Source organism: Quercus robur, chromosome 7 (genome assembly GCF_932294415.1).
Source record: "Quercus robur chromosome 7, dhQueRobu3.1, whole genome shotgun sequence".
Taxonomy (NCBI): domain Eukaryota; kingdom Viridiplantae; phylum Streptophyta; class Magnoliopsida; order Fagales; family Fagaceae; genus Quercus; species Quercus robur.
In genome coordinates, this window is record NC_065540.1 from 27,007,037 (window position 1) to 27,022,222 (window position 15,186).

Genomic DNA, 15,186 nt, shown 5'->3' on the forward strand with positions numbered 1-15,186 from the left:
AAGGAAGTAGTAGCAAAGACCTTCGAACCAGCAGAGATGGATTCCGCTCACTTGGGAAAAATGACAAAGAGGAAAGATGGCCAAAAGCTGAATTATAAGGGGTAAGAGGTTTTGAGGAACGTGAAATTAGGAACAAGTGCACTCCGGAATGGAAAGTCAGCCATGGTCTTTCAAAGAAACAGCACCAAAAGGAGGAAAATATGAGAAACAGGGAAAGGCTCAACCTTCTGGGTGATGGGCACAAAATGAGCTCTGGTACCCAGGAAGCAAAACAAGGGAATCAACAGTTCCCTGGGACCCTAGAATGGCACTATAAAAGGGGGGGGGGGGGGAGGCAGCTAGCAAAATGGAGGAATTTTTGAGCGAGCAATAAAAATCTCGACAAGAAACCATTTAGAGAACTCTGTCAAATTCAAGGGAAAACAGTGAAATATCTCCCGGTATCCCAGAAACAGCCACTATAGCACATACTTGGATTCAAAAGGGTTCAAATTTTACAAGTCTTAGAGGCTTGGATAGCCATTAAAGTCTGTAATTTTTGAGCTTATTTGAACCTTGTATCACATCTTAGCGAGCACATTGTAACCATAACTAAGAAAAACTAATGAAGTACTTCTTATTAATCCAAGGATCCCTAACAATTGTTTTGTGTATTTCTTGATTACTTCGCACTCCTTTGCTGTTTTCATTATTGTTCAATACAAATATTCTTGTTTTGCTAGTTTATGTGTATTGTAGGAAACATAACTTGTGCGCTACTTGGTTCTTAAACAGCCCCTTTAGCTACGGTGAACCAAGCTCAGTCCACTAAACTACAACTATTTGGCCCAGGATCCTTGGGCCAGTGTGCTGAAGAAAAAGGCACTCTCACAAATGGTACACTGGTCACAAGAGTCTGGAAGACCGGAATTTGTCTAGGCAAAATGGGTGCCTAACACCTTCTCATTCCATAACCTAGCCACCGGATTTAGGTCTTTGGCTAAGTAGATCTAGCCTTGTCTTCATTTGTTTTGGGTAAAATGTAACTAGGATAACAAGCCATGTAAATATTTGGTAGATTGTAACTGGGACCCAAAGCTATGTAACTTTTTAATTTTATTTCAGATATGTAATTTTATTCAATCAATGAATGGAACTATTCAGTCATGTATTTTGTAATTAGTATTTTTTCTTTTTTGTTTCTTTTTTTTTTGTATAAAGAAAAATAAGTGGCTACTATGTACCACTTACCCAAAAGGAGAGGTGCCCTAAAAGGTACTCGAATCACTTTTTTGAGGGACACTTTTTTGTCGAGGTTTCTCACAGGTTTTATTTAGGAAGAGGGGCAAGAAAATAAATAGGCAAAAAAATAAATATCAAAATTATATAATATATTTTTTTAAATTAAAAATATATTAAATATAGGTACCATTAGAATAAATAAAGAAAATGACTGCATGAAAATGACCAAAATGAACATAAAACCAAAAAAATGATTGAAATAACCACGAAACCAAAAAAAAGACCAAAATACCCTTATAAGAAAATGACTGTAATGCCCCCAATACCTAGAGAATATCTAAAAATACCCTTACAAACTTAAAAAAGGCCGAAATACCCTTAGTACCTAAAAAATAACCGAAATGACCATGAAAACCTTCAAAATGACATAAATTCCCTCAAAAGCCTAAAAAAATTATCAAAGTTCCCCCAATTCCCTTTAAAATTATCAAAATGCCCCTAAAACTTAAAAATGACCAAAATATCCTTAAAACCCTCTAAAATTACCAGAATACCCTTGGAACCTAAAAAAATCATCAAAATACTCTGAGCCTAAAAAAAGACCAAATGACCTTGAAATTTAGAAAATGACCAATATACCCTTAGTACTTAAAAAATGACTTTATGCCCCTAAACTTAAAAATTGTTGAAATAACCTTAGAACTTGAAAAATGACCGAAATACCCTTAAAACCTAAAATGACCAAAATAACCCTAAAACTTGAAAATGACCAAAATACTTTTAAAATCCTCTAAAATTATCCGAATACACTTAGAACCTAAAAAATGACCGAACGATTTTCATTTTACTTTTTTTTTTTTTAAGAAATAATAAAAAATGTTTTCCTTTATGGCATCTTATCTGTTCTTTTGAAAAAAAAAATTGGAGAGAAAAAGATATGATCCATGAAAATTTAAAAAAAAAAAAAAAAAAAAAAAAAAGCTCAAAAAACGTTATTATCTTCAGCAGCAACTTGAATTGCATTTTTGGCCTGGAAAATGTTCAAATTTAGTTTTCTCTATTTTTGGAAAAATTGTAGAGAATTGAATTGAATTAAAATAAACACTGATCTCAAATCAATTGGAATTTTGAGAAAAAAGTTATGGCCAAAATATGAAACAGGTGCAGAAGATAACACAAATTCAGCATCATCTTCAATTTTCTTTCAAAATTTCAAATGGGGATCAACATCAAATCTGTTCAAGCTTATCTAATAGGCTTATCCCTTCCCTTAGCTTCAGAAGAAAGCTTTTTGAAAAATATGTTGGATAGAGAAACAGATACATCCTAAGAAAAATTTCAAAAAACAAAAAATTGCTCAAAAAACGTTACTATTTTTAGCAGCAATTTGAATTGCATTTTTGGCTTGGAAAACGTTGAAATTTGGTTTTATCTATTTCTGGAAAAGTTGTAGATAATTGAATTTCCTTTTAGAAAACTTCAATCTTGAATCAATTGGAGTTTTGAGCAGAATGTTAGAGCCAAAATACGAAACAGGTGCAGAAGATAACACAAGTTCAGCATTATCTTCAACTTCCTTTTAAAATTCAAATGAGGATCAACCCCAAATCCATTCCAGGTTTATCTCCTCCCTTTGCTTCAAAACAAAAGCTAATAACTTAGCAATAAAGCTAAGCCATCCCTTCCCCTATAAATAGAGAAGACCTCTTCCATTTTCTGGACCCGAATTCCCTTTAGAGAGCTATGGAGAAAGCAAAAAAGAAAAGCTATTGTGCAACCATTGTTCTTACTTTGGTTGCAGTTTAGTACTTCCTTACTTTCTCCCTAGCCCTTTAAGTGATCACTTCCTCCTTTTAATTTATGCTCTATGCTGGTAAGTTGTTAATTATGTTCTTAACTTTCTACACATGCTTGAATAAATGCTTACAAGTCATTATTTGTTTCTTTCATAATATGCTTGGATGAACATGCCTATGTATTTCATTGATATTCCTTTTACATGCTTGGATGAACACTTCTAGGCTAATGCACAACTTTCTCTTGAATGCTTAGATGAACATGTCTAGGTAGTTGTTTTACTTTTTTAAAATGCTTAAACAAACATGTCTAAGTATTTTGATTTTCTCTAGATGAACATGGCTAAGGGATTTTTCTTTACTTTTTTTTTTTTCATAATTGCTTGGATTATCAAATATGCTTAAATGTTTTGTTTTTCTCTTTGCAATTGTGTGGATGACAAATAGCATGACAATTCTCTGTTTTCCTTCACATGCTTGGATGAACACTTCTAAGTTATTATTTGCTTTTCATAACATGCTTAGATGAACATGTCTAGGTAGTTGTTTCTCCCTTTTTTGAATGCTTAGATGAATAGGTCTAATTAACATTCCTTTTACATGCTTAGATGAACACTTCTAGGTTAATGCACAATTTTCTCTCAAATGCTTAGATGAACACTTCTAGGCTAATGCACAACTTTTCGCTTAAATACTTGGATGAACATGTCTAGGTGATTTTCTTTGTTCGTCTCATGATTGCTTGGATGATTGGTAGACCTAAAAATAAATTTTCTTTTGCAATTATGTTGATGACAAATAACATGACGATTTTGTTTTCTTTCACATGCTTAGATGAACATGTCTAGGCTAGAAATTCTTTGTTTACATTAATTTCTTGGATGAACATGCCATTACTTTCATGCTTTCTTTACATTTACATTGTTATCTAACAAATTTCACTTTTTGTTTCTCTTTATGTTAAATTCCCCAACACATATTTGTTTACAATTCTTGCAAATTAACATGTTTATATGATATATTGTTTGTATTTGTTTGACATGACATGATATTGGCCACCCTAACCTAGGAGATCGGTTTTATTAGGCGAGATGGGTGCTTAATCCCTTCCCATCTCGTAAATTAGCCTCCGAACCAAGATCAAAGGTTCTAGACTAGGCTCTTGTATATGTAATTTTACTTTTTTTAGAATGTAACTAGGAAACAAAGCAATGTAATTTACTTTCTTAGATTGTATCTAGGACTAAAAAAGTATTGTAAATTTTGGTTACAAAATTGATGTAAATTGTCATATATAATAATACAACAGAAGCATTTTTTATAGAGAAGGTTTTCTTATTTTTCCATTTAAATTAAATAAGTGGCGACTCCATGTAAAACCCTCGATCTAGGGAGGAGCACATTTTACAGTGAATTCGACATTTTGAGCTTCACAATCCCACTTGTTTGTGCGAGTTAAGGCACAGTTTGAGAAAAAATTGGCGGGCCAGGGTCATGGTCGCTCACACACACACACACACACACACACATATATATATATATATATATCTTGCTTTATGTTGAGGGCCATTTATGAGAAAGAAAGCCCAATAACAAGGGCAACAAAGAATTGACAAAGTAGGCAGCAAAACCATTAGGCCCAAGTGGCAGGAATAATGGATCACAGGCCCAAGAAATAAATAAATGGGTCTTGAAGAGGCAAGTGAGCTCAAAGAAGCCTAGAAAGAAAGAAATAGCATCCCATAAAGAAAGAAATAGCATCCCATTGGCAGTGTATGAGGTAGAAAAGTGAGAAAGGGCTGCCGTAGGCCCAAGGTAATGCAAACTAAGAAAGTAAGGGGTTTATGGCTGGCCCATAAACCCCAAGGATGAGAATAAGGTTATTAGGCCAGGGAAGTCCAATGAAGTTAGTAAAAAGCCCATGAGAGTGTGAAATTAGCAAAAGGGCCGAGGAAGCCCAAAGAAAGTAAATGGGCCAAGGATGCCCAAAGAAAAGCCTAAAGGGACATAGGAGCCCATAAGTAAAAGCCAAACAGTGGCCATGCCAAGCCACTGAGAGAACGAATAAACGGCTGGTCCAAAAGAGGCCCAGCAAGATTAAGTTATTACAGCAGGAATAACAGAACGACATTGCAAGAAATAAAGGAAACCAAGGAATGGGCCAAAGAAATGTAAGGCCCATCATCAGACAAAGCCCAGCTCTTGAATGGAGTGGGAAAACAAAGAACAACCCACATAAGAGGTCAAAAAACATGGATGACGAGCCTCCAAACCACAGCAGACAAATGGGCAGTAGGCAAGTTTTGGACACATATGGAATAAAGGCATGTGCAAGGCCCAGGCACCACCAGCCTGTACCCAACCAATACAGAGCATGGTGAGGTTGGGGGGTCAGAGAATCAGAGGGCATGGTTTGGTGGTGAGGAGCGGGAAAAAATCTATTTTTATGGTTCCAGTTTAGGCTCTTTCGGGGAGGTGTCTTGCTGGGATGGCTTACTACCCAAAAGAGGCAAATTGAGTTGGAACCATTAGGTGCATGCCATAAGGGATAGGAAGAGAGAAATAACCCAGACTGTGGCAGGAAAGGATGCCACGGCAAACTAGCAAACAAAATACTCTTCCTTGTCTGACGATAGGAGGGCGACACACAGACGGAATAGTGATGGTTGGCCAGTACACTCAAACCAGACAAAGGGAATTAAGGGTTAAAATAGTAAAATCGGGTCATGGCAGGCACTATAAAAGAAGGATCTTGCCGTGAACAAAAAAAAAAAAAAAAAAAAAACAACGGAACTTAGAGAAGGAAATAGAAAACTTAAAAGAAATAGCAAAGAAAACAAAGTGAGAAGAAAGAAAAAGAAACAGTGAGAATTAGAAAGGTGGGCATGCACCGGTAGATTAATCCCTTTTCTCCCTCATGAAATCCGGCCCTCTGTAAGAAAAAACTCGAAAACACCTACGCATTAAACCACTCAGGCCCATTTCCCTCAGGGCTGTTAACCTCTACGACAGGACTCTTTCTTGAGAGATTGACGGCTTTGAGGAGGGACGTTCTCCCCTTTGTGGCTCTGCTCTCGTGGATTGAATTTCCGGTTGATTTCCTCTAGTATTCCGATCAACCTATGATTATAAACATTCGATGTTCTCTGTTATTCTTTCTTTCTCTTCCGTAAAAAAGAAAACAAATAGTATTGTTATTATAATTGATGTTAAGGGCTATTTGGTCAATTCCCTATTTAAGTGGCTAGATATTTTATGTTTATTCTATTATTATTATGTCTGCCTGTCACAATTTGTCTGAAACAGTTCCGCTTGCCGTGAACACGTTCTTGGCAGACTTGGCCTAGTTTGCGCACAAGCCGGACCACCTTAAGTTGAAGCTGGACCGGTCCCGACTCTCTTATCCAGAAAACTTGGGCTTAGTGCAGTAGGAGGCAGCCCAATACCACTAGCACAGCCCACCCCCCTTACACTTTACTGATAACCAATTTCCACTCAAATTAAATGAATGGTAAAGATCAAAACACCATTAAATAAATGGTTTAGATTTAGTTGGGTACCATACCCCTAAAAAAGGGGAGGTACGATAGAATGACCCGCAGTACTAATATTATATATGACTAGACTGTGTAAAGAGTTTTGCTATCTGTCACTCTCTCTACCTTTCCAAGTAACTATTTGGAATGGGTGGCTTAAATTTTTGTTGTTCATCAATTTTAATAAACATGATAGTGATTTCATATAAGTTCCAAAATATCATCATCATCATCTTAGAATTAGAGAAATGCTTTAGATCATTTATTTTTTTATAATGAAATTAAAGGTAAAATGGGTTAGAATAGGTGGTTAAATCAAGAGGATATAGATGATTATTTCTTGGCTCATTAAATTTATTTCTTAAAAATCACATCAATTTATCTAATAATTTGACAATTACACAATTTGACCATTACATAAATTGATTTCTATACATCATTTTCATCCCAATGAAGAAGGAAAAAACAAAACCTAATACAAAAGACTTCAGATTGAGACACATTTATAGGGGATAACATTCATAAATATAAATCAAATAACAATACATTTGAAAATTAACACTTGCAAGAGGTCAATATTTGGATTGTAGTTTTAGATGAGGCAATCAATTTAGAAATATACTCTTAAAGCTTCAACAACTTTCTTGGACTTGTCAAAATAATATAACTCTCCCTAAACAAACAATATTTTTTTATTCCATCTACAAGTACAAAATCCATAAATTCACAATTCATTAGCAGAAAGTTGAACACCATATCAATAACACAAGAAAAACATAGAGTTAGTAAAATACACAACTATATTTATTGGAACTTTGAAAATATGACCATTGTCAACTTTATAAGACTAGCCATAATTGTTGCTGAATATAAGCCATGAGTGTGACAAGGTGACTACAACAGGAAGCAATACATGGAATTAAACAAAGGTGGAAAGATTCCAAATTAAGTTCTCCAGCCTAACCAAACATTAGGCAAAAGTTGTGTTCCCTACACAATCCCTACCAAATGACCATAGAATGAGCCCCTATCCTCCCCCTTCACGATAGATTTAATAACGATATTGGAATCACCTTCCCCTATTAGTCGCCTGAAGCTTGGTTCTCTTGTGAACACCAACCTTGCTTACATCGCCATCTCTTCCACCTGGAATATGCCATCTATTCTATTGCAAACAAGCTTATTTGGAGCTCTAGCCTCTGTGGCTGCACTGCTCCACTACCTGCATATAGATGACTTAAAAATGAAATACACAAACATTAGTTGATGAAGCTATATCACCTATAACTCAATGGGGTTGGCCAAGTGGTTAGGCACTCGGTCTTAAAATGGTTATCTTGGGTTTGACTATGTGCTCTTCAGTTCAAATTCGGGCACTAGCACTTTGAAAAAATTCCTTGGGCTAGCGATTTACCCCACTATGGGCCCACCTGCCACGAACAATGATTAGTTTTTGGTTGAAAGTTGAGGAAACACTTTAAAAATAAGACATACTTTTTATGTTGACCAGATATAATTTTCCTTTGACTTATCTTTTTTTATGCTACCAAACACTGAAAAACATGGAAAACTATCTTTACATAAGATTTTCCATCGAAACAAACGGAGCGTTAGTGTTCATTTTGAATGTAGAGGCAAACTTTCTCACTAGTAAAGCAAATCAGTGCTACATAGAACCTACATCAACAAGTGTTTGTACCTCACCCTAGAATTTTTCTAGGTCTATTGAGTAAACAACCTTTTCTAATATTAGAAGAAAATCATGATATTTGCATCACATAATGTAAAACTCTAGTTTATGTTTGCCTATGTTCTGTAAGTGTTATTTGGCTAAAAATGATTTTGATCATGCATGAGTGGTAATAGCAAATGTTTAAATAGTGCATTAGTCAGCTTGAATAAAGGCATACCAAAATTCAGTAGTGGTTGCGTTCTTTTACTTTTTCCCTTTTCCTTTTGAGAAGTGACTGTCTTGTTTGACTTTTTGAGGGGTGCTTCAACATTGTACCTCGAGCCATTGAGAATATGTATTGTGAAATTGATTAAAATAGGAAAAACATAATTAATATATCAATAGCAGAGGAAAAGAGTGGATCCATTCTACATAATCTGCAAATTCAGGGAGCATGATGAAGGCATTTTGAAGCTAGTTGCTGCCCATCTCATGACTACTTCTCCCAGTACACAATACCCATCTCGTGAAAAACGAAGACAATATCAAATAGAGAGAGAGAGAGAGAGAGAGAAATAATGTGATATCCCAATTAAAAGATTTCACAATTTGAAATGAAATTAGGGTTTGTCGTTTTGATCTTTACCTTCAAGGCTTCAACCATAGGCAAAGCAGTTTTGATCTTTCTCAAAAACCTTTCACCAGTGACTAATGCGACAGGATGCCAAAAGGAAATTCATCGAACACAGAAAAACGAAGATGGAACGCAAGAGAGAGATTATCAAACTTCCGAGAAGGGAACACGAGAAAGAAGAGAAGACTGTCTTTTTTTTTTTTTTTTTTTTTTTTTTTTTAAATCTGCGTTACCTGCTTGACCGGTAATTTTTTTTTTTTTTTTTTTGATAACAAACTTGAAACTTTCATTAAACAGAAGAAAACATTACATCATGCTGGAGAGCTTGTTCCAAGAAACAAGGATTCTCTTCCATCCACACCATAAAGTCCTCAATACAAATAGCATGTTTTGCTAATATATGGGCAGGTTTATTTCCATTTCTACATACATGAGAAAATAACACTTTCCTAACATCATGGGTAGAACTTTGAATCCCATAAATAATATGCATCACTGAAACAAGCGGCAACGATAAACCTTGAAGGGCACGAACCACATTGAGAGAGTCACCATCCAAGATAAATTCCTGTAATCCAACATCTTTGGCAAACTCCAAACCCAATTCAAATGCTTTGGCTTCCACCTCCAAAGGACCCAAAGGAGCATGGATTTTTTTAGTCAAAGCAGCCACCACTAAACCATTAGCGTCACGAACTATTGCGCCAACCCCAGATTCGTTCCTTGCGTTGAACACAGCCCCATCCACATTCACTTTGTACAACGGATCAGAGGGAAGCAGCTAAGACTGTTGGAGAATTGGGTCAGACATCCACGGTAATGCAGAAACAGTAGCTTCCTGAAATTCCAGCAGCCACATTGAAGCATCACGGCACAACTCCATTTCAGTAAGCCGTTTTCCACCATTGCGTATTTCATTCCGGTTGCCCCATAACCTCCAAGCAATAGTTCCCATCAACGCAGTAGCATTTTCATCACACCGATCCACCATAATCATCCTCCACGCTAACTCCATAAAGCTGTCAAAATGAAGTGCAGAAACTTGACTCAAAAAACCCTGCACAGCTCCAAATTGTTTTAGCTCTCGGACATGACCAAAATAAATGGCCTGAAGTTTCTGGCTCTAGCAAACAAGCATCACAAAGATCTTCAGTTAACACCTTGCGTCACTTGAAATTCCATTTTGTTGGAAGAATATCCCTACAAGCCCTCCATAAAAAATGTCAACTTTATGAGGAATTGGTAGCCGCCATAGTTTCTTCCAAAAACAACGCAAGTGACTGCCATCCGAAGAAGAAGCATCACCACAATTACCTGAACTCTCCAAAGCAAAGTTTATAGGCACTCCGTACAGTAAACATCCCATTAGAGGTACCTGTCCAAATTAACTTATCAGGGGGCAGAGAAGAACTAAGTGGAATACTTCTTATTTCCTCCACCTCAAACGGCAAGAAGAGCTGCTGCAATAAATGGAGATTCTAGCACTTATTTTCAGAATCAATAAGTTCAGAAACACGAAGATCCATTGAGGAATTCAGCCTTGGGGAAAGAACTCTAAAAGTTGAGGAGCTTGGTAGCCATTTGTCCTTCCACACCTGTACATTGAAGCCATTACCAATCTGCCATCTCAGTCCATGTTGCACAAGCTTTTGGGAAGCCATAATACTACGCCATACATACGATGGATTATTACCAAGTGACGCATCAACAAAATCACATGTAGGAAAATATTTTGCTTTGAAGACATGATAAACAAGAGAATTTTGTCCCATTTGCAATCTCCAACCTTGTTTAGCAAGTAAAGCCAAATTGAAAGGTTTCAACTGTTTAAAACCCATACCCCCATCTACTTTAGGCTTGCAAAGATTATCCCAACTCATCCAATTTAGTTTTCTTTCATCTTGTTTTTGACCCCACCAGAAATTACGAATCATACTCGTCAATTCTTCACAGAGAGCATCAGGAAGTTTGAAACAACTCATTGTATAAGTTGGAATTGCTTGTGCTACTGCCTTGATCAAGATTTCCTTACTTGTTTTAGAAAACAATTTTTCCTTCCATCCAGCTAGCTTCTTAGCAAGTTTTTCCTTTATTTCATTAAAAGTGTTCCACTTCTTTCTTCCAACCAGTGAGGGAAGACCAAGATATTTCTCATGTTGTCTAATGACTTGAGCACCAAATCTACTTTTAATTTCCTTTTGATCTGAATGATCAGTATTAGAGCTAAAGAAAAGGGAGGTCTTTGCTCTATTTAATTGTTGACCAGAAGCACGCTCATAAACCTGAAGGATACTCTGTAGGGAGTCACATTCTTCCAAGGAAGCCCTACAAAAAATAAGGCTGTCATCTATGAAAAATAAATGAGATAATTTGGGCCCACCCCTAGAAACAGCAATACCTTCAAGTCGACTATCATCAACCCCTTTCTTAATCAAAGCAGATAGGCCTTCAGCACATAACAAAAAAAGATAAGGGGATAGTGGGTCTCCCTGCCTTATTCCCCTTGACGGTACTATATGCCCATGTGGTCTCCCATTAATCCGAATAGAGTAAGAAATCGTAGAGATGCATGTCAACAATAACCTTCTCCACCTACTATCAAACCCCAATTTTTCCATAATTTTATCAAGGCAACCCCACTCCACCCTATCATAGGCTTTACTCATATCCAATTTAAGTGCCATCTCCCCCTTTTTGCCTCCCTTTTTCATATTGATATGATGCATAGTTTCAAAAGCCACCAAAACATTGTCAGTAATTAATCTTCCATGCACAAAGGCACTTTGAGTGTCACTGATGATAGTTGGCAAGATCTTCTTTAGTCTATTTGCAATCGCCTTTGAAGTTAGCTTATAAACAACATTACATAAGCTAATAGGGCAATAATCAATAACTCTTTTTGGCTCTTTAATTTTAGGAACTAAAACAATATGAGTTTCATTAAACTTCGAAGGTATAATTCCAAAATTAAGAAAATCAAGTATTGTTTTAGTGACAACATTACCAATTAAAGGCCAAAAATTGTTGATAGAAGAGAGGAGGCATACCATCTGGACCAGGCGCTTTCAGTGGATACATCTGCTTCAAGGCTTTCTTCACTTCACCATCCTAGAAGTCTCGAATAAGCATTTGGTTCATGGCATTGGTGACTTTAGGCTCTACGGCATCAATTAGTTCCATGAAATCCGTAGGATTCGAAGAAGAAAATAGTGCAGAATAGTAGTCCACAATTATGCCCTCTACAATGCCCATATCATCCTGCCAAGTACCACCCGAATCCTCCATACCTTCTAGTATATTATTTTGAAATCGAGCAGAAGCTTTAGAGTGAAAGTACCTGGTGTTCCTATCCCCATCCTGAAACCAGTTAATTCTAGATCTTTGCAACCACATGGCATTGTCTTTGTCCAACCAGCAATTTAGTTCAACTCTTGTTTTCTGAATTTCAGTAATGATTGAGGGAGACGTAGGCTGTAACTCCAACCATTCAAGACTTTTCTGCAAACGTGCAATCTGCTGACCCACATGTCCAAAGTCATTCTTATTCCAATCATCCAAACATACACGACATGCTTCTAAACATGAGTTTAAAGGGAAGGCCGAATTCCTCAATAATCCTTGCTCCCAAGCTCTTTGAACAACCTCTTCACATTTTTCATTTTTTAACCACATAGATTCGAATCTAAATGGTTTATGATACCTGCGCTTCTTTTTCCTTCTAACAAAATGCAAAGCTAGCGGACAATGATCAGAAGCCGAAGAGGATAGATGGTAAAGTTTTGCTGTAGGAAACTTACTTAACCAATCACTTGTAGCCAAAGCCCGATCCAACCTCTCTCTAATTTGTGACCCATCAAATTTCTGATATAACCAAGTAAATCGAGGACCAATGAAACCAAGATCCTTTAGTCCACACACATCAATAACTTCCTTAATCCGTGCCATTTGACTTGCAGGTCTAGAAGCCCCTCCTTCCTTCTCAGATAAACCCACCAATTCATTGAAATCACCAATAACAAGCCAAGGTAACTGTGAATAAGTACTAAGAGATTTAAGTAGGGACCAAGATTCACATCTTCTAGACGTTTCCGGGTTACCATAAAAACAGGTTAGATTCCACCACCCATCAACACCCCCATCCACAAACACATCAATGTGGGAAGATGTGTAATTTTGAATGTGTACAGTTACTTCCTTCCTCCAAAATAAAGCTAAGCCACCACTAGCCCCATCACTAGGTACAATCAATCCATTTTTAAACTCACATTGATCATGAACATATTCCATCCAGCCTCTATTAGATTTAGTTTCCATAAGGAAAACTAAATTGGGAACTTGCGCCTTAATAATCTTTTTTAAGGCATTAACTGTTCGTTGGTTCCCAAGCCCCCGGTAATTCCAGCTTAAAAGACTCATTGTTCCCGGCGGGGCTGTTCAACAGCCTCCGCCGATCCCAATTATGAAGTTAAGAAATCACTATGCTCATCTGAGCCATTCTGAAATTTAGGTTTCTTCTCATGTTCAGTATCCACAACCATTGTCTCAAATGTACCAGAAAAATTTCTTTTTGTACCTGAACCGCTAAACTTGTTATTCTGCAAGTTATCCACCCCAACACGGCTGTGTAATCTGGTCCACCTTCCCCTTCCTGTTTTCACTCTACCCCTATTACCACGTCCCAAGTTGATTCCAGTAGCATGAATTCTCCTACATTCTGTATCTTTATGTTCATCCGCAACTTTAATAGCCTTATCTCCAGTAATTAAATTTTGTGTTCCTTGGTCAATCACAGCCCCAATCCGAGAAGGAGAATCAGGAGAGAGTTGAGTAGTTTGAGTTTCAGAAGAATACAAATTCGAATGATGAAGCTTAAGGACAACGTGTGGCAGATCAATAACAACATTAGAAGGCACAGTTTGACTCAAATCCAAATTCCGGAACACAGATAAATTCACTTTGCTCCCTGTGACAGAGTCAGTATCATTAAATGAGTTGGACGACACGCACGCCTCATTAAACACCTTGGCAACAACTGGCACTTTATTAGCTACCAACGTGACATCTTCTTCCTTCATTGTAGCAGGAAATTGTTGAAGCCGTTCCTCATCACTTCCCAACGGTTCACACTGGTCTGCAACTCCCACCGGTACCAAATCCGTAACCGTCCCTGAATCAGCAATAGCAGTAGTGCCAATAGCATGTCCAGAGATCGGCATTAAAGTCATGCTACATTCTTGTACTGATGAGGAACTCGCCGCTGTGTTGCTTGAGACCCTAGAGTGACGTTGAACCTCTGTTTTATCAAAACCTTTGACATCCACAACCGATTTTCTAGATGGATTGATTTGTGCAGCCCGGATCCAGGGACCGAATTGTTGATCATCAACTTTCAAAGACCCTTTGCTACTTAACCAGAGGGAGCATTCTTTGTCATCAATTGAAACCAGTCCACACCAATAACAAATATTGGGGAGTCGCTCATACTTAAAGGAAATAAATCTGTCATCATTGGGTCCCAAAGAAATTATCCTGCCACCAACCATATCTGAAACATTGACTGATTTATTAACATCCCCCAAAGATTCTCCAATTTCAATGGCAACGTCCAGAGTCAAGCAAGTGAGAGGAAGATTATGGATTTGAATCCAAAAAGATGACTTCGAGAAATCCACTTGTTCCATAGGTGAAATCCCATCATATTTTTGCAGAACAACCAAATGTCGATCGAAAGACCATGGCTCTCCCATTAAGACCTTTTCTAAGTCAGATTCAAGTTCAAAAGTAAAAAGAAGATGATTGTCACCCACATCACGAATACAGAAATCCCTCCTTGTGCGCCATAAAGGTCGAAAGGTTTTAGCCATTGCATCAATATTTACATTTCTCTTTGTAAAAAACTTGGCTGCTAGGACAAACTCCACCCGGTTTTTGTTCTTTGCCAAGGCCAATTTCTTGCCCTCCTTATCAGACAGAGAGATTTTTCCAACGTGAAGCAAGATCCTCCATTGTAGTTCCAACGTAAAAGACAGTAAATATGAAAGCAAACCTGAATGGACAAAATTTTTTTTTTTTTTTTGATAGCCCAAATGTAAAGAACAGACTAAGAACTATTGAGAAAACCAGTCATCTTCACAATGTTAGGAAGGAAACGGACTAAGAACTAGTGAGAAAGACAGACATCTTCACAAAGTTTGGAAGGAAACGGACTGCTACAACATAGGGAGTTAGGGGAAACTAACTGCCAAGGCTGAGAAATTTTTTTTGCCTGACCGGTAATTAGTCTCCTATTAAAATTAAATACATGGTCAGGATTATAAGAGCATTCAC